At 41.7% G+C, this 27,717-nt stretch overlaps 1 protein-coding gene across 3 annotated transcripts in view; it reads right to left on the bottom strand.

Annotated features, from left to right (window-relative positions):
- The window catches only part of pou3f1 (POU class 3 homeobox 1), a 220,246-nt gene that overhangs the window by 75,801 nt on the left and 116,728 nt on the right, over positions 1–27,717 (bottom strand). For 2 of the 3 annotated variants that reach the window (XR_006379235.1, XR_006379231.1), the window contains one exon: positions 15,721–17,430. The exons of the other annotated variant lie outside the window; for it this stretch is intronic. The gene's annotated coding sequence lies outside the window, so the exon portion shown is untranslated. Of the gene's footprint in view, positions 1–15,720; positions 17,431–27,717 lie in introns of those variants that run through there. 3 annotated transcript variants of the gene reach the window in all.

Below are 27,717 nucleotides of genomic sequence, written 5' to 3'. Positions count from 1 at the left end.
ACACTTAAACTCCCTGTGCTGTAGTGGTTAGCTGCTAATGCGACAGCAGTGATTTGGACATGTCCTATTAATAGTGCAGGGGAGGTTTCTATGCATGCTAATGGTGGTGCGTATTAGCTATTAATAGAATCACATAAGGGTCCTGAGATGGGAGAACGTTTCTGTGTAGTGGAGAGTGTGGGTTTGTGTGTGTGTGTGTGTGTGAGGGTAAGGATACAACCTGTATCTTTCTCGAGCAGTTAGCAGCGAAGCAAAGTCAGTGTTTGTGAGTCAATTCGGAGGGAGGGGCTGCAGAGCAGAGAGAGACCCTGGATGGAGTGTGTAAGGATTGTGTGTGTTTTTGTCAGTGTGTGTGCATTCCTGCCTGTGTGAGTCTCCAGAGGTTGTAAACAGAGTGTGTGTGAGACAGCGGGGAAAGAGGGGAAGGTGAGGGAAAACAGGGAGGAGTGTGCAAGACAGAAAGCGGATGGTGTGGTTTCGATGCCAGTATGATACGGTGTGATGCAGCTGGAAGTTTGGAAGTGTTGAGCGCTCCTCCTAGGCATGGATATTTAATGACCTGAGACCCCAACCAGGCCCTAAGATTCTTCCTCTCCCCCCCTCTCCACCCCACATCCTTCTGGTTCTCCACCCCCTACATTGCGATGAGGAGAGAAGGCTTCCCTTCTTTGCTATCTGGCAAAAGCTTAGAAGCTGCCATCAAGGAGAATATAAAGAAAGCCGAAGAGCTCAACCAGAGAGAGAGAGTTGAGTATTCTTTTACCTGATTTCTGAATAATCAAAAGACTGTATGTGCACTTTGTCTCATCAATTAACGACTAGCTCATATCAAACACTGACATCCATTATTCATTACTGTTTGATCTGTAACATTGTTGGTTTTTAGCAAAAGAACCAAGATCTTAATTATTTTAGGTTAGAACATATAAAGCTCAATTTGACATTATATTTTATCTTGTCATATAATCACATAATTGCGTATTTTTCCTGCCTGAGAAAAGAAGTATTTAAACGTATGGCCACACAATGTTCTTGTGCAACTTTTCAAGGAACATCAAAACAATCCCACTTCTGGAAAAAAGGAAATATACTTGAGTTCATCACAGCACTTTCTAATTCATGCATGAACAGTGTAAACAAGTTACTTAATGCAGTCAAAGCCCAAAGAGAAGTGAAAAACACTGTACTGTTTCATTTTAAAAACAGAATATATTTATTCAGTTGTAGGAGAAGAGTATCATTACACAACATTAAGTAGTGGGTGAACAGTGCAGACTTTTAATACAAAGTGATATCTGCAGGTAGGTCAGTGTCATCCTCTGACATGATGGATGGAAGCATTATTTGATTATTACATTTTTTGTATTATTGTACTACATGTTTGCTTTATGCAACACGGTCATATTTAAGAAAAATGTATATTTGCGACTAGAGGCTTCAATGCAAAGATACACAACATCAGGACTGGCACTGGTTTTCACAAAGGCACATCAGTTAGACCTTAATAACTAACCTTGTAGAAGTGAATTTGTAATATTTTCATTTTCCCTCCTCCGGGAGGATAAAGAAATTTCACCAACCAGCTTTTCTTGAGCAGAACTTGTACATAATGTTGTGAAATCAATGTCTTCACAAAGAGCCTCGTGGCAGTGAAAGAGGGAGGGGGGTGAGCATGTGTGTGCGTTTGGGTATGTTTGTGTGAGTGCATGCACTGGGCAGGTGTGTGTTGACAGAGGTGACTGTTTTCTCTCTCCATATTTTTACACATAACCATATCACTCCCACATTAAAAACAGACACATACATGTGTAACACATAAACACACACTCTGACACTCTTCCTCGCTCTTTATTTCATATTTGGTTCCTGAAATCACTGCAACTCTGACTGCCCAAATACACAATACTTAATAATCCCATATTGTATGTCTGTGTGTGTGGGCATGCGTCTGTGAACATGTTTATGCACGTGCGTGTATGCATCATGCTGCTGAATAGGTATTGTTTTCCCCTGCGCTTCTGATCGGGCAATTTGGCAGCGGACTCGGGGAGAGGAAGCTAATGCGGATCTAATGAGTCGGCGGGCCGGCAGGATTGAGAAGTGTATCGGCGCAGTAATGTGAGGAGATGGGCCCATGTCGCCTTGAGGGATTAGGGGTTTGAGCTACAGTGGATGGGGGACCCTAGCAAGGCCACATCTCTTCCCACCTTATCCCTTTCCTTCTCTCTCCTAAACAAGTCCCCTAGTGGATGTATGGGCTCTCTCCCAAAGCCCGACACGCCCGCCCTGGGAGTAATTGATTTCTTCAGCGCTCCCTGTTGTGGTGGTGGTGGTAACGGTGGAAGAAGCTCTTAGTCTTTTTGTGTTGTCAGTGCACACATACATGGTACTGATGCATGGGAGAATTAAACCAGGATTGACGGATTACGTTGCCAGTGAGCTAGTGCCTGTTCGCCGCAGCGGACAATCACTGTCTTTACTGGTGGTGGTGGGAAAATGGAGAGAGAGAGGAGAGAGAGAGAGAGAGAGAGAGAGAGAGAGAGAGAGAGAGAGAGAGAGAGAGAGAGCTTGAATGCAGACAATCACTTGTGATTTTGCTGTACATAGTACAGAAAGGCTGATTCACCAAAATTACAAAAGAAACAAAAAGTATTTTCTCAGTCATGCAAATAGTTTTTGTTTAGGTTTTGACATATGCATCTCTGAGATTTCTGTTTCCACCCTAACACAATGGAGGTGAATAGAATTTAATTTGTGGTGCTCACAGTATTGAAAAATGAAACAGCAACAGAAACAATATCCCCGTTACTCTAGATAATCCACAAAACACACTGTCAAAGTTCCGATAGACTGTTTCTATAGTAGAAAGTCTTTCCAATGAAATCTGTCTACAGCTAGGCACCACTACGGGTAAGTGAGAAATGCGGGTCTGTATAGTAAGGCATGCATTTATGTTTAAACGTGAGGGTATATACATGCATACACACAGGTGTGTGCATTTGACTGATGTGTGTTTGATCGTGGCTCTTCCCCTTGTACTGTGCATCTAAAGGCCTGCTGGTGGTGTGTGTGCATGTGGGGTGGGAGTGATGGTGAGGGTGTGCGTGGTCGGGCTGTGCTAGTGGGGTGATCATGTCTCAGCATTGAAATTCAAATATGCCCTGAAAATACAAACCCTTATGTCAGGGATCAAGGACTCGCCTGGTTTCAACACAATCACTTCACTGTGTATGCTTCTCTCATAAATAAAGGAGCAGCGCTCTACTTCATACCACTGTGTTTTAATTATTAAGATAGAACCACGGAGGTTATCTCACTGTTCACTGCCAGCAACTAGAAAAATTAAATTTTTGCCAGCACAGTGCTTAGAGAGCAACATTGTAAGGTGGCATAATTGAAGGACAATAGAATTTTTAAGTACTGAACTCTGAATAAAAAAAAAAGTGTAAAAAAGACAAAGGGATGGCACTTGCAACATGCCTCGGATTTTATGGTTAGGATGTTATATAAGACTTTAGAGCTTATTTAAAAACTCTAATTAAACAGCCATATGATACCAAAGAATAAAACTAATTAGCTAACAATATTTGGCTTTGGCTACAATTCTAATGAAATGGACACGTTGTGGCATATGTGCTAAAATATATTTTTTCTACATGTTAAGTGTTGGAGAAATATACCAGTGAAACCATGAGCCACAGGTGACTACTACATTCATCTTGATGTGCAAGGCTACATGAAGTGAATTATCATTATGGCGAACACCCACACGCATGCTGTAAAGCCGGTCAGCATTTAAAAAAAAAACGAACATTAGTCGAGGCGCATTTCCTCTCTCATTAATTTAACCAGTGGACCATTATTTGTTTTCCCAGTGTTCATTAGTCAGGTGAGGCTGACATGGCGGGCCACCACAGTTGGGAGGCGAGGACATTTCCTCCGTTTGTAACCATGCAGACAGGAGGTGTGTCTTTGTGTTTAGAAGTGCATTACATATTGCCTGTTTCCAGGTGATGGAAATGGTAAAGCAAAGAGAAGAAGGGGTTTGTGGGGACCAGAGAATGAAAAGGGCGAGGTGGTTATGTGGTAGTTTCACTCGCATCGATTGCCTGTTTTTAATCGGGCATAGCAGATATAACTTCCTTTGAATCGAATTCCCTGGGTAAAACATTATAAAACTAACCTTGTTATATTTATTGACAGGACATTTAAATAAATATTAGAGCCATGTGGAAGAGGGGGGAAGGTTCCAATCCATTGATTTCTGTGAAAAAAATAAAATACCATAGTCATATAACAAAGCACACCTCTACTGCTCCGCTCCCTCCCTCTGTCTTCTTTTCCATCCCCCCTACACACTCTCCTTAGCATATTAGGTGGAGAATAATGTGAAAAAATGCTTAGCACACGGGAACGAGGCCGGTGAGTGCAGACGTGGGAGTGGGTCCCCCGAGGGTGCGGTGGAGCCCCTATCCCATAAATCCCGGCTCTGGTGCAAACAATCAATTTTCAATTTTAATTATTTACCATGGCCTGCTGGACAGAGGCATTTATTTTCCCGCTCTGTCTGGATTAAAAATTAAAAATTAGGAAATTAATATTTGGTAGAGTGGGCAGAAAAAGAAAAAGACCCACTCAAAAAATTCTTTATTATCTTTCTCCCCTTTCTCTCATGTGACGGGCAAAGGTTAGTGATAGCCGAACGAGTCAATCAATAACTTCATAAATTTTCACGGACCTCCATGCACCCACTGCTATTTTAGCTGGGCTCCATCTGATGGGGGCCAGTAACATTAAGACTGTGTGAGGGAAGAAACTGGCAAAATGTGCTGTTCAGCACTTTATATCCGAGCTCTCCAGGTTTTGGCCTCTACTCTCACTTGCTTTCCGATATTTCATCTGTAAATTTAATTACAGAACCTGGAGCAAGGTATCCCCTGTCAAACTCTCATTCACACAGAACTGGTATTACAAGTGGCAACCTGCAATAAACAGCAATATGAAAACACTCTGCAGGCAAACACAACAGGCCCGTAACACATTCTTTAGACAAACCAAATAAAATTGGTGAAGGTTTACAACACAAGATGTCTGTTTAGATAACATATGATCATACATGAATAACAATTTCACATGCCTAAAGATTTTCAGACACCATACCTTCTGGACAGCGTTACCATCTGACGGCCTAGCATAAACAAGCAACATCACCTTTCAACAAAGCCACCCAGCTTAAAATAAAAGACCTATCCATCGTCAATTAACAAACAACAATTAAGGGTCCATAGCTCACATCTCTGGCCATGTTGTACAGAAGTGAAAAGCAACACACCAACACTTTATTGTCACACTTTTAACCATGATGTATTCAGTGGGCTATAGGAGGGGCTCTAATGTGTCCATAAATTTCAGCGACTGAGCATACTGGCTCCTCTGGAGTGAAGGCTTTAATGCCGATCAATGGGGTACTGCTGATGATCTCATACACATGCTTGGAATTTGTGGTGAACATTTTGTGTTTTAAAACATTTACCGGGTATGACTTTGTTAGCCATCAACCTCTGGAATAAACTGCATTTCCTGGTATCATTAACTGTACTATAGTATTTTGTACTGTAATGCAGTACAAAGAGACATATCTCCATATGTTTTTGTGGGAAGACATCTAGAAGTGCAACAGCAGTTAAGAAATTTAAGGTCGAACTATCTTTGGCAAGTGGTGAGAAGTGCTGTCTAATGTGGAACTTCAAGCATTATTATGTCTCCTTTTAACCACTGTGGGCTTTCCGCATGCATTAATTCAAAAATATTCAGATGTATTTGAATAGGAACAAGATTTCATTTACAAAACAATGTTTTGTTAAGGCCTAGAAAAAGAATGTGTAGATGAAGTCATATGATAACTATTCATCTGATAATAGCAAGTAAAAGTGACATGAATTTTTAGAAGGCAAACAGGACACATTGGGAGACAGGCTTATCATCCTCTCTGGCCAGAATAATCCTTCAAGTACAGAAACAATAAATCTTTATGAATCTATTTTTGACAAAACTGAATATCAAACTCGGTTCATTCATATCCAGGTAATCAGGATACAACTGGGGGCATTTGATAGGTATCACACTGTCACATTGAGTCTGTATCCCAGATATATAATCTTTCAAAATTTGTCACCTTGTCAGAGGAATAAGAGAACAAAAGAGGAAGAGGGCCAAAAGAGACATATAAACATGAATAGAAGTTTTCTGCTGTTGTTGTGACTGCAATCCTGGTTTTCTTTGCAGTATTTGAATTGAAACTTGCATGGTTATTTACCTATTCAGTTACTTTTTTTCTAATTCCTGAAAAACACCAGTTTTGCAGGTATGTGGGTTCTATACAACACAAGTGAGTCAGAAAGGCAGCAAAACCAAGTGAGGAGGAGATATTACAATTCATAGAGGAGGAAAGAAACAGCTAGCCTCTGGCTGTTTGAGTAGCTGCAGACAGGTAGACGTAGAGAGCAACAAAGATACAAATAACTGTCAAGGTGCAGAAAGAGACAAAGCGAGCGATGGAGGCGGTGTGGGAAAGGGAGATCAGAGCAGGAAAGAGACCAAGAGACAGAGGGAGACAGAGAGTGTTTTAGTTCAGAGCAGAATGTTGTTATTTATCTGGTCGCTGCTAAACAAATAAGGAGACTCCCAGTTCTGTGATTGTCTCAGTGGGATGCTGTCAGATTTAGGCGCATATCTTCCCTCAGCATGCAACAAACTCTCAACACTCCAGCTGTGCTCTCTCAACACGTTCACCAAACATTCTCCAAATGTTTTTTTGGTTTGTCTGTTTTAACATTCCTCAATGTCCTTCACAATGTTCCTCAAGTATTCCTTTAACATTTTTCTTGTATGGTCTCTAGGCAAACACTAAAACAGCAGCTGATAGACAACAATGTCAATCACCACTTAAATGTGCATTTTTAAATGTAAGTTTTTATAGTTATGTATGCAAGGAACAGAGGAACAATTAGAATAGAGAGAACTGTCTTTAACACTGACTAAAGGGCAGGCTTCTCCACAGACATCGGGATTTAACAGAACTTCATCCACAATGTTAAGCTCAAGCCATACAAACATAACCCCATGGCCTGGTGCCAATGATGATTCAACTAGCAACGCAAAACCTTTCAGCAGATCAGTGAAATTCATGCACCTACAACTCCAGCACCTGCTACCTCTGCGTCAATACTGCCTCGTGCAGCTCTCAAAGCAGCCCATCATGGCCCGATCCGTCGCATTAAAGTGGACCCCCTATTGCACCTCTGACCTTTAGCTAGGACTGGGGCCTCCGACACCTGTATGGCCAGAGGAAGCTGAGGTGAAAGCAGAGGCCGAGAAGGCTTGACCTCTCTTTCTGCCTCTCTCTGAAGTGTCCGGCCACAGCTGAGGTCATGGGTTTGACCTCTGGGCCAGTGGGTTTATTGAGAGCTGTTGACCCCTGCAACAGACCACTTGACCCTGCTTACCCTTGGGCTCAGTGAGCTTTCCTTGGTCCAGGACCCTGTGGCTGTAGCCCACCCTTCCACCACAAACCCAGAGTAAGAAACGGTCAGGGCCGAACAAACGAGGTCAGGGCAGCAGTGCTGGGAGATTTATGTCCCTGAAACTCTGATAGCCTTCTAGCTGGGAGACTAAGCTCAAAGCTACGGTTTTTATGCTGCTGATGAATTTGTACAGCCTTGCCATGTTGTTTTTGCAGTTTGCCATGGTATTGACATTGTTTTGCGAAGAAAAGGCTAAACTGTAAAATGGGAAGGAAATGACCTTGTCAACTGCTATATATGCTAAACATTAAGTTATCACTTTTTGCAGTAAACTGAGTTTTCTCTTTTGGTAGCTGGCATTAAAAATGTAGAAGTTAATGGTATTAGAGTTTGAGGGCATCTGATGTAACTGTTGAGACACAGCACAGGATATATGGAGAGGAGAAGAAACCGAGAATTGGTGAAAAACATGCATGCCTTGAACCATGCGTTCTGATGATTGTTTTTTTAGGTCACTGGGAAGGAAGAATAACAGGCAAAGATAATGACCTCACGCTGCTGATCACACCAACTCTCCACAAGCAATAAAGTAACAATAAGTCACCCTGCAACACTAAAACTTACTAATTCTTCCTTGAGCCCTATAACATATAAATAAATAAGTCCAGTACACACATATCAATCTATCTCCCTTTCCCTGTGCACAGCCCTCTTTTAAAGCGGTGCTGTGGGCTTTTACCCAAATGGCGTCAGGGCCACCGGTATCATTTATAACGGGACGGCAGCACTAATGCAGCGCGTGGTTCAGCCAGGATGTTTTATTCATGCTGTTTTATTATTAGGGCCCCACTTAAAAAGGTGAGGCGCTCTCCTCTCCTCTGGCCGCCTCTTGCCGGGGCTGACTGAGGCACGAGCTTTATCTATCACCCTGACAAGAGCGTCTTCCCTGGGAAGTCTTTCAGAAAACTTCAAACACCCTCACTATTGATTTCCCCCCCCCCCTCCACCTGGGCACCGGCATACATCTTCCCCCCACCGTGCAGAGAGACAGAGAGGTTGGAGGGAGGTGGTAGTGGAAGTAGAAAGAGAAAGAGAAGTAAGGAAGAAAAAAAAGGATGGAAAGTAAAAGAGACTCAGAGAGATAAAAGTGAAAGAGAAGAAGCCTGGCCACTGCATAACAATGGGTGACCTCACTTTGCTTCATTGCTCCAATTCTTGTTAGCTTCAGATAACCGTGGCTGGCAAGCAGACAAGCACAGTGATTACAGCATCCACAGTATGCTAATTATGCATTCAAACAACACTTTGTGACACATGATTGATTCAAACAGAGAGATCATATGCACATTGTACATCCTATGCCAAGTGATTGTTGGCAAGCCTTTGTAGACAAAGATTCTCGGCCATGAAAGTAACGCCTTGAAAGGAGAGAACGGTCCTTGAATTCCAGAAACAATAAAGACACTGTCATTCTCTACTACAAGGTGAAACATGAAGAGGTTGCAATTAAATCTTGAATTAATAACACAATTGCCCCTTGATACCTTTTTCAAGCCACTTCTTTAAAATAACTATCTCTAATGCTAGAAAGAGAGGCAGGGTGAGAGAGAAAACTAAATCAGATACTGTACAATTGTATAGTAAGAGACTCTCATCTCTATTGTATCTTTTTGTTGCAATTTCAAGAGGCTGTAAAAAAAATTAAAGAAATAAGGACCCTTATTATTCCCTCTAATCAATGTCTCTCCTTGATTATAGACACCACAGCAACTGTGATTTGAGGTCATATGATGATGGGATTTATTACCTTGCCCATTTGTTGGCAGAAGAGAAGGCTCACTGATACGAAAGGAGATATGATTTAATGAGTTGTTAATGATTTGTCCTCAGATGGTTAATGATTAATGGTGGGCCTATGAATTATTTGAACGTGCAGCCATATAAAAAGATTGTTTTAGAGCCCTACACTCACTCAAAGGTTACACATAAATTAAATAATAGACTTGAGCTGATAATTAAGTAATTAACACAATAAAATAGTAAGCCAAACAGTGAGGAAAGATATAAAAGCATGGGATCAATTAAATTCCTGGCATGTCATTGGGCATCCTTTCTGATGGACACATTTGCGAGAAGTTTTAGCTCTATAAACATCTTTAATTGTATTGTTTCTTTGTTTAATAGTCTGTAACTACACCGTTAATCCATTCATTTACTTTGGTGGTATGTTCGGAAGATCTTTTTCAGTGGTGTGAATCTTCTGCGTGGTTGTAAAGCCCCCCTGGCACTCTAACACACTCTGAAATCAATAGCACAAGGCCCCATAGGAGAAGCAGGGAGGAAGCCATTGATTGACACATTACTCTCATGTCAAACAGTAGAACATGGCATAGCAGCAACCACCTGCTGTGTGCTCCACCTGCCGCTCTCACTTCTCTACCAGACTTCACTAGATAAATGTTGCATTCCTCAAAAAGGAGTGTGTTTTCAAAAGTAGAAGTTGAATAAAAAAAACTGTGTAATGTTTGTATTTGTTTTATAGAACTGTCAAATGTAATTGTTCAGTTTCAGCTCACATCCTAATCAGGGATGGTGAATGTCCCACGGCAAACAAACTGTCACTAAACCTGACTTGTAGCAAACGTCTTTATCGCTTCAAAGTATTTCTGGATCCCCGACGGGCCCATCTAAGCAGTGTTGTTCCGCTGGAAGTGAGGTGGAGAAAAATTACTTACTCCATGTTTTTTGTTGTGTTAGCTCTGACATCCACCCCTCTCCACCATCTACCCTGTGATGTTGGATAGCCTCCAGCCATCTCACCCTGACCTAGGTGGCTTGTTTTTCTTTTCAGCAGGGCTCACGTCTCTCTTTAATTCCATTGATTCTCATTTTGCACTTTGGTTGGAGAGAGAGGAAGTGCACCTGAGTGTTTACCCATGCTGCGATGTTTGCAGTGCCTGGTGTTGGGTGCCCTGAAAGAAGCATAAATTAGCGCCTTCTACAATGGCACCCTGAAGCAACCTCCTGGTGCGTGACATCAATATGGAGCGAGAAGCAAGCTGCGAGCGCATACTATCAGAGGCCAAATAGTTGGGAGGAGATGTCACTGTTCAGCAGATGCTAGACAGTGGCCCACCATCACCAACTCTCACACACCACTGAAGTAGATTTCCAGAAATGGACACATAAGCATCTGTAGATGCACACAAATGCATGTAGAAACACATACAATTAAATTGGTCGGTATAAATAGATACACAGACACACCAATTAAGTATATCCCTGAAGTCTGTAATTTTGAATTTGCATAGATACATGTGAATGTGCAAACACAGATGCACATGCAAACCTATTTAACTCATCCCTGACTCCTTTTCTCACAGATAACACACTTTTTTGTTTCAACCTCACAAAAATAATGATCTTGAAATGATGAAAGATGAAATTGATGTATTATACACAGGCAAGTGATATGAAAATGTAAGCGCAGTCCAATTAAAGACAAAAAACAAACAAAATTAAGAATTCATCATTAGTGAAATATTCATACGTTACTGTCAGGCTAAGACCTCTTATTAGCCCTTTGTGTTGCATTTGTGCTTGAGTGAGGAAGGTGTGCAAGAGGGGGCATCTGGCCAACTAATATGTCCCACTCCCCTCTTTTTTCTGTGAATTTATGTGAATTAGCAACAAGAGTCTTATGAGATCTTACGATCATGACAGCAATGTCCAAAACAAGTATGGTCTGATTCTGGATGTCAAAGAAGCAGACATGCTCCATGTAGTCCACCTTGTGTGTTGCGATAGTGTGAAAATAAAAATAAAAAGAAATGAGAAAAGTGTGTAATCTAGAAATTCAGTTTTTTCTGTTTGTGTGCTTAGAAGACATGAACATTAAGACAGTGTTAAATTTTGTAATGATTCCACACTCCTCTCAAACGTTACCATCAAACGTTGTTCTGCTAAAGACTGAAGAAGTGTAAACTGTGTATTCAATAGGTTTATGGATTGGAAAAATAAAAACTAAACTTTGAAATCTGACAGTATTGTGTATCAGATTGTATTGTGTTTGTCAGAAATTGGAGATTTGCACCATGTGAACTGAGAAACGTTCCATAAAAACAGTGGGTGAGCTACCATGCCTAACATTGTGCTCTCAAGAGTGAGTGAGCTCCGCGGTATGATGTAAACGCTCGCTGTCGTCTTGAAAATCAATTCCCCCTCTCTTCCTTTAAGTGGTCAATATTTTTTGTTTCTCGCTGCGAGCTCCACCATGGCCCCTTTAATTCAATGGGCCAATTAGAGGTACCGTCATGTCTAATTCTGACTGCAGGGATGCTTGTTTGTGTTGTTACCTCATCCTTGGTGAGAGAGTCGGGAGAGGCAGGGTGTGGGAGTGAATGGTACACTCTATCCAGTTTAACCCTGGCACCCGCTTGTCCTCAGAGGCCCATCCCCCTTTTAATTTCTTCTTCACCCCTCCTTTCTCCGTTCTTCCCGGAGTCAAGGACGAAAGCAATTGATGCGAAACTTTCAAAAATGAATTTGGCCACGTGTGTCACTTACGGAGCGGGAAGGAGGGGTGGCTGGGGCCAGGCCACCACCACTCCACCGGGATCATTCGTTACTCAGTCCTGATTGGCCCTGACAAAACAATACCCTAAAAACTCACCAAAGTAAATTATGGTCCCAGTAAATGGCCAGCAAGGGTGGGGTGGAGAGGAAGGAAGGAAACGGTCGTCAGTCGGGACAGGGCCCTCGAGCTGCCTTGGCCCACTGCCAGACGCAAAACAAAGTAATGTGCTTTTGATATTAATAACGGAGATGATATTGATCTGTACTGGGGCCAGAGCCACTCTGCCTTCCTCCAGGGTGGGCCCCCATCGAGAAGGGGAAGGAGGGAGGGAGGTAACGAGGAGGGGTGCTCCTTGAAGAACCAATACCCCACTCCCAGCTCTCTGCCTCTCATCCACTTCCTTCTCTACAACCTCCTCCTTGCTGAAAGCCACTTTTCCTGGGGGTCCATTTCATTTGAGTGTCTTTAATTATGTGAAATGGATTCCATGGGAAAAAGAGAAATGGCGGTGGTGGTGGGCACTGACAGAAGGAGAAGTAAACGAGAGAGAGCGGTAAAGGGGTGGCTGGTGGCTGTGCGCTCCCATTTTCTGTGTCAGATTCACAATTCTGTCAGCAGCTGTGTCTGTTTCATCCGCTTCCTTTTTTTGTCAGGATGGATTTTCTTTCTCTGTGCTCAATAAGTTTGTGTGTGTGTGTCCTGTGCTTTCAGGAGAAATGTAGTGAGAGTGTGGAGGAAGCACAGAGTGAGGAAGAGAGGGAGGACTGAACATAAAAATAGAAAAACAGTGAAACAGTTTAAGGAATTTGGTCGAGCAGACATATGACTGGAAGGTTACCGAATTCTCCAAATTGTGGTGGACATTTTTTGGGGAGATAATAAATAAGTGAGGCTCCTCTCTCACTGAGCAACCTTAGCTCAATTGCCCTTGAGTAACCTTCTGAAACTACTACTGAAGTGGAGTTTGGCAGCTTCTCATATGAGTGAGCATGACCCTCCACACCAATGCAAACACAACCAAGGCCGTCATTGAAAATGACAATGTGTCGGTTGGTTTCTGAAACAACATTTTCAGCACCAGATGTCTGCTTTGTTTGGTTATTTTCTGCCTCTAGTTTAGTTTAGTGAAAATAAATTGTTTGACTAGCTTTCCAGGTGGCCTGTCTTGCTCAGGATAAAAACTTATTATTAGATAAACCAAAGCAGATATAGATTTACTAAGATTTACTTTTTTTTATTACATTTGCACTGTAGAGCAATGGAACACTAAGTGTGTGCTGTGTGCGTGACAGATAAGAAGACAGCTAAAGAGAGGAAGTAAAAGTGCAAAAAAAGCACTGAAACCTCCTCTGGGTTACTGTACAGCTTGCAATCGTTCAACATGGAAACAATGTAAACAAATAAGGCAGTGCATTAAATAATTAGTGGGTCCACACTAACAGCTTTGACTCCGCTGGCAACAGTGTTGTTGGGAGCAGTGGAAAAGCCAAGTACTAACACACTGAAGTCATAAATTCCCACCAAACACAAACATGTACACACATACACACAAACAAACAGAATGATTGTGCAATGCTATAGGCTGGCTTAATTTTTTAATGGAGTTTTTTTTCCCCCTTTGTTGTTTTTGTTTGCTGTCTCTGATGACAAGCATCAGTGTTCAGTGTCAATTTATGAGGCAGCACTATTTTTTGTACTGGGGGAAATTCTTCTGACAGAAAGAGAAAATTCACACATACCAAGTCGAAAAGAAACTGTGCCATGAAATCATATTATATCTCCTTCTAGAAACGGGAACCTAGGGAGCTGTAAGTAGCGTTGGTCAGACAGCATTTATCTAGGTAATTTATACCACCCCTGACAAAGTGATTTTAAGATAACCTGAAAAATGACACTGCCTGAGAATCTTTTTCACAAAGTGAAATAACTTAATACTGTAAGAGCAGCATTTTGCTGTTGCACCATTTGACAAATGACAAGAAAAGTTCTGCAATGTTGTGTAAGGTAGGCTTAAAAAGACAGAAATGTACGGGATGGCGAGATGGAGGTAGTGAGTGAGTGAGTGAGTGAATGACTGACTGACTGACCAAGTGACTCAACAAGAAACAGAAAGGTACACACAGTGAGACTGAGCATCATTTGCATCTAGGTTCCTCATGGATGGTGCCTGACCATAATTTACATTGGCTAGTGGTTTTCCCATAAGAGTCCACTGGCAAACCAGAGAACGAGCCTCCCTCTTTCTCCCTCTTTCTCCACATCTCTCTCCCTGTATCACTCTCTTTGTTTCCTTGCTCCTTCTGTTGTCACAGGGACAGAGGTGAGCCCTGACAAGCCAGGGCCAAGTATTTGCATATAAAGAGCTTGCGTTCTTTCTACATGTCCTTCCCTTCCTTCGGCCGCAACTAATGATACACAAGCGTGACATATCTGCCAGGTTAAAAGCTATTGGTCTTAAGCCAACTGCTAGCCAGTGTGTCACACTACACTGTGATTAAAGCACAGATATACTGTATGTGCATGTGAGCATCCACTAAAACATGCACACTCATATATATGCAGGTATGGGTGTACTGTACATATGTTTTCACATGCTTATACCAGTTTTATGAATGCACACACACATGTGGACAGGCAGAGAGAGGGGCAAACACTTTTTCTTACAGTTAATTGATTTTAACAGTGGGCCCACATGAATTGGGCCTGCTGTTAAACACACTCCAAAAAAGGTGCAAATTTCCTTCTTCTTATATTTGCTGGCATAGGCGATGTTGTCTCCCAACGCGTTAACCACATTGCAGTATTCTCAAACAGTCACAAGACACCCCATACACACCTTTCATTGATTTGTTCTCAGTTTGCTAACAAATTAATATATTAGTAACCCACTGTTGGTAAGGAATAAACAATAGCATGATTTTCACTGCTTTGACAATGCTATTGATAACAGTATGATAGATATTGAAAATGAATGTGAAATGATGTCATGTAGGTGAATTAAGTTGGTTATAACTCCATTATCTGTTTTATTTCAAAGAGGTTCTACCTGTGATTCTGCTCTGTTTAAAAGTCCAGTGTTACAAATGTGTCATGGTTTTAATACTTAAACTTCAGTGTTAATTTAGCATTTCAATGTTAAATAACTACTGAATTAAATTTAAGTCAATGTATTGTGGAAAAAGATCACTTCATATTTACAGTATCACCTCAAACAGTACTGTATCTAATATGAGATTCATGTCATGCAAGCAGAACAAATCTTGATTTTCTGGTGCACTCTCATTTGCACTGTAAACAAATGTTTACATCAATGGTGTGGACATCTCCCAATCCTGCGGAAAGCTAAACAGGATCAAAGACTGTAAAGTAACCCCAGAATGTATGTACAGTATGGTGGGGTGCAAAGACTCTGGCCAACAATTACTTTCCCTTTGTTGGATGGATGAGTCTAATCTTTGACCCTGAGGTCAAAGATATTTCTGTGACAGACAAAAGGGGGAGTGGTGGTGGGGTGAGCAGGCTGTGTTGACAAACCAGAACTCGTGCTTTTCAAGACTGTCTGACCCATCACCCCCCCCAAAAAAAAACACACACACACACATACAACCTCCCACCCCTCAACCCATTCACATGAACACCTTGTCTGTTCATTCACATGCATCCCAGCAGAACAAAAGAGAGGAGGAGGTCAAGACAAGGACCTGCAGATATTCCTGTATGTTTATGAGCTCTTTCACTTCTTGTCTGTGTATATACATCTACATATCATCCCTCCAACTCCTCCAACACACACATGTTCATCCATTTTTCACCTTTTCTTAGGCCCATGCTTGTCTACAAATATGTCTATGCACCTTCCTTTTTCATTAGGCCAAAATACAAACTAACAGTGAAAAATCAAGTGGGTGTGAGCATTAGCGAATGCCCTCCTTCTCCTACTGCTATATTAAATATTGAGTCAGAAATGAGCTAGAAGGTGTCTGTAAATGCTAAATAATGGAGAGGCTGCATTCGTCTGGGTCAGAGCTCTCTCTCTGTCTTCTCTCTGATACATTATTAAATGAGGATGCACTTCCCCATCGCAGCAGGAGAGAACAAGGGGCAGGGGGGCACCCTGTCTTCTCCACAGGAATGGTGGTGGTGGGGGGGGGCAGAGGAGAAGGGGTGGGGGTGGAGAGGAATAGGTGTAGATTCACAGACTAGGTGTGTGTGTGTGTGTGTGTGTAGAGAGGATTAGGTGGGCATGCCAAACAATGGGCAAGAGAGACATAAGCATCCTCCAGCTTGGCCCCCCTCCCCACCTACATCCCCATTACACACAAACTCACACACACACACACACACACACACAGCTTCCCTGCAGAAGTACCTTGAGCCCATTTGTACTAATGACTCTCCGTGCCTAATGCACTTTATGGAGGACAGGGCTGGATATTCATTTGGAGGGAGGGAAGGGGTGGGGGAAGTGTCGGGACGAAGTGCTCTGCCATACGGCTTCCCGTCCGCCCGTTTTAGCTGGCCGATTTTTCAGTAAGGGGCTCGGCCAGCACTTGGTCCAGCGGTAATGCGATTCATCACAGGTAAAGTAGGTAGGGGCCCTGATTGTCTCAAGCCTTTCTGAGCTGTCGAGCAGCCCATGTGCACAACCAAAGGCCTGGTCGATAATTAATCAAAGAATTGCAAATACAAGTCTGCTGCACAGGGAAGGAAGATGTTCAAGTTTGAACTGTGTACCTAATGTATCCTGCTACTTTTCACAGTGACAGATTTTTCTTTTTCTTCTACTTTACTTTGATGTTAAGTTTTCAGTCTTGGCGGTAAATATGAATCAAATCTTCCATTTTGATTGTTAAACTGCCACATTTGCAAAAACACAAGGACAACAGAGGAAGTTTAATTAATGAGTATAATAATATAATAAAATTATCCTTTGGATGTCGGTGTCCTGTCCGCCAGCCCTGGAGAATTTTGCTTCACATTTGCATTTGTTCGGTGACTTTTGTATGTTCAACTCCAACAGAGGGTGTTTCATATGTGAAGCGTTCCCAGGGTGCGTGGCATGAAGCCAGTCTTGGAAATCACACTCATCCAAGGTGACAGTGCCAATAAACTTCCCTCTTCCCCAGCTTTATGTGTTCCTGTGTATCTGCCTGCTCTGGGATGGTAGTTACGGCAGATGAGGGAGGTTCCCATATCCTTTGAACACAGTGGAGGCTGGAGCACAGAGACTGCTGGGGGTCCCAAAGTTGGAGTTACTGGGACCCCCCACTCTCCCTCAGCTCCTTTGCTCACCACCAGGGAGTACGCTGCTGCAGCCGGTGGTGGTGGTGTCTGAGGACAGAATGAAAACAAACTGGCACAGTTGACAAATGCACACACACGCCTGTTCAAGTACGATCTCACACTCTCTTTTTCTGTCTCCTACACACACATACACACAAAGATTCGGTATAATAAATAAATAAGTCATAAAGAGAAGGATTGTTTGATGTTACTTTGTGCTGCCTGGGGCCAACACTACACTGGGGAGCACTGCCACCCCTAGCACGCACACACACTATTCCAGGAGAGGTAACTAACGTAAGGGGTGGAGAGGAGAGGAGAGGAGAGGAGAGGAGAGGAGAGGAGAGGAGAGGAGAGGAGCAGGCTCTCTGTCCAAGCAGCCCCGCAGACCACCTCTGGATCCCGGAGGGAGTTTCAATACGGATTGGAGGCAAAAGTGTGGCGGACAAGAACAGGTGTGGTACCCACTCTGATGTCCTGAATGCACTGGAAAAAGCTACACATGTGGACTAAGATAAAGAGAGCCAGAGCATGGCATTTTTAATACCCACAAAAAGAAAAGTTATGAAAGAAATCTGGATAAACAATTGCATTTATGGATTGATTAATACAAAGATAAACAGATAAGATCCAAATTTACATATTAAAGAACTTCTCAGTACTTTTGGTAAAATAAAAACTGAAAATGACAAGCAGTTAATATTCAACACTGTAAGCAAAGTGACACCCTTAAATTACTAAATTACCTTCTTATCTGCTACACTGGATCCTATGGTACCTTGAGCTAGACCGTTGAATTGCTGGATCGATATAACAGCTGACATCAGCTTATTGCAGATATATTGGTATTGGAGTATGCTGGTCAGTAAGTAACAAGAAATTGTACAGAAATGCTAAAGATATGTTTGAGGTTGTTTTAAAAAAACTGTTTCCATTACATAGTTTGTCCACCCAAGAAGACCGATGAGTTTATTCTTCAACTGTAAAGTGTCCCACTCAGTAATTATCTTGGTCACCATTCTTTTAAAAAAAAAGAAAGAAGACTATTCAAATTCTCAAAATCGGTAGCAGCATAAATATCCAGTATTGGTTGGGCTATAGGGCATTCCCATGATGTTTGAACTTTGTAGTTGCATAATATTGCATTAATCTATACATACATCAAGACGTTTTGGCTCCGATCCGGAAGTCATTCTCAATTGTGAAAATGGTCACAGATTAGCTTAAATTTCTGAGTTCTCAGACCATTTTCACAATTGAGAATGACTTCCGGATGGGAGCTGAAACGTCTTGATTCTGAAAACAGTGTCCAGATGACTACGACTGAAACCTTTTCTACGATACAGAGGGAGAGTCAATCAGATCAGCACCTGCAGTATGAAGGTGTGATGTGTAATCTAGAGGCATCATGAGAAAACAACTTCATAGTGGGATTAAAGATAGATGGATGGATGCATGAAGCCTCAAGTTCTGAATAGTTAAGTTAAAAGCGACTGACTAAGAAAAAAAAAACTTTATAAAATAAATCTACTAGTTGTTCTGTGTATTGCAACTCACTAAGTAAATGTAACACAATAACCCTGCATTCAGGCTGCAAAGAAACTTGGTAGATAAGTTGCCATAGTCTGACCTTAAATTACTGTAGCAAGTTAGCAAGTGTATAATTAGGTTGCATTAATTGGAAAAACAAATCAATAAAATTATGTCAGAGCTCATAATCAACCCCTGAAGAGGATGCAAGCTTTCTCCAAGCATCGTTTGAAGTTTATTCTCACAGCCTTTAAACAGAATTATTGGTAATGAAGCAAAACTCCAACAGTAGAGACAGGAGGAAGCAAAGAAATCTGATTAGCTCTCGACAGCTGATGACCATGAATACTTAAACCATGTTTGCAAGCTTGTTGATTGTCCACACATCAGTTTCCCTGCTCTCAGCTCTGTAGGAAATAAATGGACTTCAAGTGATTTGCTGATTGTGTCAGCATGGGGTAAATTCATTCAACAGAATGTCTGGTCATGTTGAGAGTTGTTTGCCTGTTGAATCCATTCTTTGATAAAATATTTTTGGTGATATTTTGGTGCAAAATGTGGTTACCACCTTCAACAACAGAAAACAACTGCTTGGCTGAAAACAATTTATAAGATCTGTAGAGAATGGTGGTAGAGAATGAATTAGCCTACCCTCATTGATATACATGGGGTGGGCACAAAAATACATACAAACACCTGTCAATATAACACAATACAATTGAGCAGCACTTCAATGGCAGCCTCCAAAATGACCATACAGTTTAATCAACACCTCTCTAAAACAGTTTCAACAAAAACTGAACATTATATCCTTCATGAAGGCAGGATTTATTGCCGGCCTCTTGTATTAGACTGCATTAGTTTTAGCTAGGTGTTCCTAATAAACTGGCAACTGAGTGTATGTTCCTCCATGTGTCATTAAGTTAGGTCAGCTTGTTTAAATGAGTTGTTCATTTCTCTTGCAGTTCAGTTTGCTGTATTTGGGTTCAGTTTTGTTTTGTTGGCACAATTTAGTTAATCACTTTTGTTTTGTATTTTCTAATTTTGGGGGGAAGCAGAAATCCATTTTCAGATCTAAAATCTGCATCTTAATCTACCTTAACACGTTATCTACGTTATAACATTAAAGACTTAAAGTCCAACTGAAATCACATTTAGTCATAACTTTTTGGAGTCAAAAATAATGTCAACATGTTCATTTAATGTATTTTTAATAGTTTTTTGTTAATAAAAAGATTTTTGTGCTGCAGCTGAGCAGCTAATTAGCTATCTAGCCAGCAAACTGATGTTAACAGGGCACTTTTCCCCGGTGAATGTTTGTTTGGTCACTCGTTCAACAAGCTAAGGTGCAGGATAAGACGTGTGTTCATATTTGTAAGTAAGAGAAGAAAGATGAGACTTTAGCAGGAACGCTAATGTGGGTTGTTGTTCAAAGTCTGTGGCTCCTGTGTTGTGTAGTAGGCTGCTGTGTGACTCAGTGTGACCGTCCGCTCCATCTATGATAGAACACTTTAGACATTACTGCTTTATGTAAGATTTGATTGGTTGTATCGAAAGAAGGTCGAAAGAGCAGATTTGTATGCTGTAGCAGACAAGTCAGCAGACAGTTGGACTTTAAATGAAGTGATGAATTTCTTGTGAGTTGTGTCTGTAAGTCAATTATTGTTGCTTTGTTTGCTGACCATTTACTGTATTTGTGTATGTATCTGCTCTTCCCTTCAAAGAGAGATTTTAGTCCACAGTTTGTAAAATCAGTTATTTAATATGATACGTATGTGGTGTTTGAATAAACATAAGATGAGATCACTTCTGTTATGAATTGGCACTATATAAATAAAATTGAATTGAATTGAAGATCTTTTTAACTAAAAAATAAAGACATCTGTCTTAGTCTTAGAGAGACTGTGAAAACAGATAAGCATTCAAATGTGTTGGTTCAGTGGCTAGTCTTACAGGCTGCACACAAACCCAAGGATAATGGATTCAATTCCAAGATCATTAACTATATTTTTAGCCAATATATAATGGATTGACTTTGAGTAGTGAAGTTTGGCCTGTGGCAGACCTATAGCTGCCACATTTGATCACTAAATGTTAATCAGTGTTAGGCTTGATCTTCTCAAAGGGTTAGAAAAGTATCATGAAGTACACAAGGGCTGCTTAACTGTTGTTGTTTTAGTCTGTTTTTGCCTGGTGGCACTGGCCCACACCAGTGTTAAAGTCTTTTAGCTGGCATATGTTAGAATGTGGGGGATTTAATCCTCTATGCCTCACAGCTGGAGCCTCGTTGAATAATGTAAGACACACAGGGGCAGTCTGTGGCTCGATTTTACTTTTGCCCTCTTCAAATACTTGCTCTTTGCCAATGGTGTTTGCCGAGAGTTTTGTGGGTAGATAACAAGAAACAGAAACAGAAGGAACATTGTAGAACTGTAGGATGTTATCTCTGTTCTTTACTATATTTACACAATGAATGGTGTAATTAAACAGGGGAGCAACCTGAGGAATGAAGGATTGGAGGTGGAAAAGTGTTTATGGAATTAAACAATTAACAATATTGTGTGCACTGAGAACTTCCCAGCATTATCATTTCTTGTTATTTTGAATAGAAATGATGAACTGTGATATACTCCTATCACTGCTGAGAGCCTAGCATGGGCTTTGGGTGCAAGTGCAAACATTACCAAAAAAAAAACTGACTCAGATGTATCCACAGCAGATCTGCTGGTTACATTTTGTGCAACTAGCACCATACTGTTGCAAAAAAACAACAGAAACCTTCAAGCTTATGTGCACATCAAACTTGTCGTTTTGATTAATTCTTCTACAGTTTCTACTGCAAATCAACAGGCGTGTTGGATATTGACACATTGAAAACAGTTCACACAGTCTCATGAAAAATTGATCAATTAAAACTTGTCTCTCCTCTACTAACTCCATCAAGACCGTCCATCCAAAACACTGGGTAACCAGGGCAACAACTGCGTGCGTCATCTTCATATTAAGGAGTCTGGCCAAAGTGTCACCTGGAGGTAGACATGCAGCTGTAAATACCTACATGATGTAATAGAGATTTTTCGGGTAAAGTTTTTCAGTGTTATTTCAAAATTCTAACTAAGGCAACTATGTCTTTCCTGGATTTTTAGCAATCATTTTTGCATGTAACACAGTCAAATCAAACGAAAAACAATTTCAGAAATAAAGAAATACAATGTGAAAAAACTAGACCGCATTTTTAATTCTACTTTCAGTGTATATATGGTACTGTGGTGGTATTGAACAGCAGGTGGTATGTATCATTGTGATGACAGGATGTATGATTATTATGTGTATTCTCTCTGATGCCACCCTGTATCCAAGTGCCAAGCAGGCCTGGCCACGCAAATACCAAACCTGCTCTTGGCACGCCCCTGGTGCATTGAGAAGGGCGCACTTGACTGCGATCAGCGCCACGCCGCTGCGTTCACGAAAATTGTGCCCTGAGTGAGGCAAAGCAGCCAGGTGATGCTTACACCTCCAAATGTTCACGCCCCCTCCGCTACACATTGCACAGCCAATGAGGGCAGCCCAGATGCAGGTCACAGAGTAAGGGAATAATAATAGTGTGATTACTCAAGCTTTACACAAAACACAAACACTAGTAAAGTGAAGTCCGTCTTACTCTTCATCTTACTCCCCCATCTCCCACCAGAAACTCACATGTCACAGGGACTGCAGCATCTTTGAATCATCCTTCAGTTTGTTGTAATGAGTGGTTGTCGACTGATGTGTGGTGCTGATAGCTGGAGGGAAACAAATGGGCCGTCTATGTTTAAATAGGAGCATCAGGGTAAAGAGGTTGTTGGGATTTGCATGGATTTAATCCTTTTGTGTCAGTCAGCCCATGACTAGCCATAGAGATTAGGTTAAATTCCAAACAAATACAAATACAGACAGGAGTAATGGGGTCTGGTCTGGGATGGGAAGATGTCTGTCTGGATGCCTTTGTTTTGGGACAGTTAGACAGCATGGGAACGTGTGTTTATGTATACATTTTGAATTTTGTATGTAAGTTGTGTTTGCGCTTGTTTGTACATTTCTACATTGCATGTTTACATGCAGGCATACTATGTGTGTGAATGATTGTGTGTGCATGCATGTGTGTCCTTATGGATATGTATGTCTATGTGTGTGTTTGTGTATGTGTAACCATGTGTCCATTTGATGAGGGCCAAAACACACAAGTGGAAAGCTGCCCAAGGGGTGATTGAAGTTGCTGACATTTTAAGGCTATTGAAAACAAAAGCTAATAGGCAGAACCACGTGCTGGAATCGTGTCTGGTTCATGTTTAACAAAACAAGGTCACAGAGGTTGTCAGGCCATGAATTCCATAAATAACTTGATAATGGGATTTTAAAACAAGCCGTCCACCAGTCATCTCCCCTCTTCTCGCACCCTCCCTTTTGCCCGTAACGGGCCCTGTGTGTGTGTGCATGTGTGTGTCTTTCAGAATAGAGGGAATATTAGAATGCAAATGGATTCACACCGCATCCTCATAAACAACAGTGTTCATTTAACCCCCGACCCCTGCATTTAACTGCCCATCAAGTCATTTGTGTTGGGCAAGACATGTGGAAGTAGGCTGAAGGAGGCCAGCAGGGGCGTGAGTGCACGTGCGTTTGTGTGGGTGTGCAAGCAAGCACACTGGTGTGCATACCTGTGTGTATGTGCAGACTAATGTGTACTTATGAACACAATATGTATGTGTCTGTATGCATATATTAGTGTTTGGGTGTGTGTTTATGCCTGTTTGTGTGGGTATGTGCATCAGTGTGTCAACACCTGCATCTGTGTGTATCTGTGTGCATGTGTGTCCGTTTTTTTGAGGTGTGGGTTTCAGAGTTTACCATTTGCAATGCTCAATTAATCTTGTCAGCATGCATTTACAGAGGAATTGAACACATTTTAAAGTGGGCCTGGCTTTGTCACTCTCTCCTTCTCCATCCATTACAGAGACACAGACACAGTCCTTTGGAAGACCTTCTGCAGAACGCGGTTGATTAAAACATATTAGAGGCTCCTTTACCACACAGAACTGGCAAGGATAAAAGTTACCCTTGTTTTAACTGTTTTATACAGTTTCAGGTCCATTGCCATGAAAGTCCTTGATTCCAGTGTCAATCTCTATACCTGTTTAAATTTAGTCTTCTTTTCTGTCCGTTTCCCAAATTTTCTCGCCTCCTTGGCTATTCCAAAAGTTTTATTAAACACAAGGACTTTCTTCACGTTCTTGTCTCTGAATATCATGCCTATTCTTAAATTCAGCACAGCAAGAGACAGCTTTTGGGCATAACGTTTTATGACTCCCCTTCCTCTTAGCCTGAGGCCTTTAACTTGCAGGCATACGGTCATCTGACCCTTTCACTGTTAGGCTGTAAAAGCTAGCCAGTGAGGTACACAAAGTGGACAAAAACAGAAAAGGGAGACCATCTTATTGTCTAGAAACAACATGTGGGAGGGGAGGTAAAAAAAGGAGAATAGAGACTGGACAGGTGTAGGGGACACAGACAGAGCAGTTAACTGGAGAGAGTGAGAAAAAAATGTAAAAAAAAATGTGAAGATCAGTGGAGAAATAGGTTGACTCCTCAGGGGGAGAAAAAGTAAGATTTAGTGAGAGGAGAACATGTAAGGTCTGAACGCCCCCACCCACCAGCAGTTCTTGTCCCAGAGAGCCTCCTTAGACTCAAATCGTTTTACTGCCTTGGAAACAAATATATCATACATATAGAAAGAGAGAAAGAAAAGCTACAGAGAATTATTAAAGAAAAGTTGTCAAATCAAAAGAGACAGATGATAGAAACAATGCAGTTAGTCATGCTGTTAAAGAGAGGATATAAGGAGAGAGTCAGTCAAAGGGAGAGGCAGAGGAAGAGTGAGAGCAAACGGGGCCCATTTTAAGAGGGCACGCTATGTTCGGCCCCCTGTCTCTTAATCCTGGGCGTTTGTCGTGGCTAATTATGGTGGACAAGCCTCTTTATCGAACCTGCTCCTGCCATCGGCATTAGGATGCATGAGCTGCGCCTGTTGTTTTAAACGCTCTCATTAACCACACAAATCAGTGCTGTTGACAGAGTGCTTTTGAATTAAGCGTCTCGCCCCCACCACTGCGCGCCAATGCGTGCAGGGCCCAGGACAAGGAGCAATTTATAACACCATTAGCCACACTCGCCGAGGTTACAGGCATCAAAATTGTTCCCGTCTAATTATTCTTAATGGATACAGGGAGGGAGCGACGCTCTGGACAGCTTTTTCATTAGCCCTCAATCAAGAGGGTCGGGGGAGAGAGGGGTGGGCCAAATGTACTGCTCAGGCAAACGGGAAATCAAAAATAATCGTGTTTGCTTTTTTCATAATACAACACGAATGCATAGATGGAGAAAGAGAGGGATGGAGTGAGGGTGAGTGAGGAGATGCAGAGAGAGAGAAAAAAGCAAAACTCTTGACATTAGAAGAATTTTTACTGTTGTCTAGCGAAAACACATGCATATTGCTTTTACTGTCTTGCAGACTAATGGCAGAGTAAACTTATGCTGTGTAATAGATTTCTAAGACATGATTATTGGTTAATGAATGCAAAATTGAAGTTCAAAAGGAAAACATTTAATTGTTCAGATAGGGAGTTGCTGATGAGGTTTCGACTGTGCACTCATGTGTCATTGGTCATTGTTAGTGATTACGGAAAAGCTGTGGTAAAACTGTATTTTATTAATAAAGCAGTCTGATGAATAATTTAGTAATGGACAACTAATAATTTCTAACCTCATATATCTATTTAGCCTGTGGCTGGCCAGACAACATTCACCCTAATGAGTCACCCATAACCAAATTGTGACTATGACTGGTTTAACAGTATAACATATAGCCAAGGGACCAATCATTTACCTTCTCTCAACTATCTCACTTCAAACACCAAGGTACTCTCTGCCTGCAATTAACTTCCCCCAAAGAGTGTTCGATCATACTGTATCTGTCATACAGCTGTGGCGGCGAGAAGAAAAAAGGAGAGAAGCCAAATAGTGAGTGTTAACCATCTTTTTACAAACCATTAAACGGGAGGACATTACTGCACGGCATAGTCCCTTAACGAGGACTGACATATGCGAGGGAGGCAGTTAGCACCTAACATTAAGACACGGCGGCCCACTGATGAGATGGGACATTGTCCATGGGGGAGGTATCAGCATTAATTAGGGGATAATCGGCTGCGCTCTACATCTCCCCTAACCACCATAACCACCACCCTGAAGATGATATGGTAAAGGAAGGGGGGCACAGTGCATTTGTAGACAGTGTAATTTGCTGATGTTATTACAGTGGAGATTGGTACTCCAACTCTCTGCAGGAAGGAAGGAGAACCAGCTGGTAATACCGGAGGATGCATCGTGCCAGGATGTGGCATAGGAACTGCAGTACATTAATCACTTTCCTGCTGCGCTCTATGCCAGTTCCTCTCTTATTACTGATATCCGAGACAGGGGAAATTTCATAACGTTACAAAAAAGCAAAACAAAAACAGCAAATTTTTCTCTTCGCTTTTGCTTATATTTGATGGTTGATTACTCATATACAAAATAGTGCACCAAAGACATTTTTTGTACGCAACCCAATATGAAAGACCATTACAGTGAGAGCAAAAAATATTAATATGAGCATTAGTGAAATAACAGAATTCCTGGTTCACTTGCAATTCATTTACTGCTCATGGAAAACTTCACTGGAGCTCAAACATCAGAGACCATTAACAAAGCCGTAAAGCATTTAATTGATCTATTTTTACAATGACAGACAGAATACCATAGTTTTGCAGTGCTAAGGGAATGGACTGGTCATATAAGCAGGGCACATGGCGAAGTCTCCCAGGCCATCTTTCTCTAGCCTGCAGGGCATCCGGGGGCACTGAGAGAGACAGAATCGGGCTAAGCATCCCTCGTGCTCCCCAGTTTGGCCCATGGCACTTTGTGTCACAATTGAGAAACAAAAGAGGAGTACATGCTAGAGTGCACAATGTTTGCACATATGTGTATGTGACATGTAAAGGGTTAGGGAGGAAACTGTGAAAGAGCAAGACAGAAGAAAGTGGCCAGACAGCATGGACATGAAAGAGAAAAATCCCTGTTGCCAACATGTTGGTATCTTAGGGTTTTTCCACCTAAAAATCATATTGCTTTTTTCAACCAATAAGCTTTTTCTTCATCTAAGTCACCGGTGTTAACTGGACCAGGATAACACGCTCCTCCCTTCTTCCCACGATGCCCCTGGGCCACAGTAATGTACGTTGCTGGACAGGCCGAAATCATGCCTTCCAGCAGAGCTAGCCAATCAGGTTGAATTATACTCTCTGGGCGCCAGAGCGACATGTCAGGGGATATTCGGGCTGGACACAGCAAAGCTTCGTTTGTGTGGTCAGTCAGTGCCCTGGAGACAAATGCCTAAGCTTCCACATGTGATAGGTTGGCAAAAATGTCCATCTCTTTGAATAGCCACAGGTAATGGATGGGTAGTGGGAGTGAGAGGGAACCATACCTTGTAAAGAGAAATGTAAAACATTCAAGTTGACCTCTACCTGTAGATTTATCTTGTTCAAAACTCATCACTTTTATCACGTGACACCTTGAGGTACAGTACACCAACAAATCACTAAGGAAATACAGTACTTTTACACACTTTTAGTCAAGTAATATCTTATTTTAAATTCCTGTTTTCAGCATACAGAGTGTGTTTATTCACAGGAGAGATATTTTTTTCCATGCTGTTTTCCTATATTG

The sequence above is a fragment of the Siniperca chuatsi genome, linkage group LG9 (assembly GCF_020085105.1).
Source record: "Siniperca chuatsi isolate FFG_IHB_CAS linkage group LG9, ASM2008510v1, whole genome shotgun sequence".
Lineage (NCBI taxonomy): Eukaryota > Metazoa > Chordata > Actinopteri > Centrarchiformes > Sinipercidae > Siniperca > Siniperca chuatsi.
Note: the sequence above shows the minus strand (reverse complement) of the source record. Positions and strands in the feature narration are given on the sequence as shown.